Raw genomic sequence first — 983 nt, 5'->3', positions numbered from 1 at the left:
TCGGGAGCTGCCGCAGCTCGCAACTCCCCCCCCCTTACATTCTCTTCATGTGACTGCTTCTGTGCCTCTTTTCTGCATCTAGGGATTGGAGGGGGGGGGTCACTTAAAAGCAGCAGGCTAGGAGAGGTGGGGTCCTTTGTGCTTCTCTCTCACACACATTCGAAGAGGCACAGAGAGCGAATCCTGGCTCCAGTTTTCCCTCTGTAGCTCCCTGGATGCTCTCCAGAAGGGAATGCGACCCATTTTCATGCCCTGGACGATGCACTCCCTCAGAGGGCTGCATGGTGGCAAGCCAAGGTGTGCAATGCCAAGGTGGTGCCAGACAGTGAGGGTTTCACCTTGCCTGTTGACTCGGCTGCCTAGGAGAAAGGGGCTCTGGGGCAGCGCCTGGCACAAGAAGTGTGAGTTCCTTTTGGGTGCCACAGGACTGCTTGGTGACATTTCTCTCCCCCCCCACCTGCCATGGAACCCCCTCACCTTACAGAGAACATAAGAAGAGCCCTGCTGGATCAGGCCAGTGGTCCATCTGGTCCAGCATCCTGTCTCACATAGTAGCCAACCAGTTCCTCTGGAGGGTCAACAACTGAAACTTCCCCCCAGGTTGCCTCCTGGCACTGGGATTCACTGAGGTCAACTGCCTCTGAAGAGAGCGGTTTCCTTTAGTCACCATAGAATCATAGAATGTTAGAGTTGGAAGGGACCTTGCAGGTCATCTAGTCCAACCCCCTGCACTCTGCAGGAGCACAGCTGAAAGAGAGCCCTACAACATACCCAGCCTCCACTTGAAAACGTCCAGCGAAGGAGTATCCACCACCTCCCAAGGCAGTCTGTTCCACTGCTCAACCACTCTTATAGTTAGGAAGTTTCTCCTGATATTTAGCCGGCAACGACTCCCTTGTAATTTCCACCCATTAGATCTATTCTTGCAATCCGGAGCAAGAGAGAATAGATCCGCTCCATCTTCTACATGACAGCCCTTCAGA

This window comes from Gekko japonicus, unplaced genomic scaffold, assembly GCF_001447785.1.
Source record: "Gekko japonicus isolate JY-2015 unplaced genomic scaffold, Gekko_japonicus_V1.1 scaffold711, whole genome shotgun sequence".
Taxonomy (NCBI): domain Eukaryota; kingdom Metazoa; phylum Chordata; class Lepidosauria; order Squamata; family Gekkonidae; genus Gekko; species Gekko japonicus.
The sequence above is the reverse complement of the archived record's forward strand: the minus strand, read 5'-3'. Positions refer to the sequence as shown.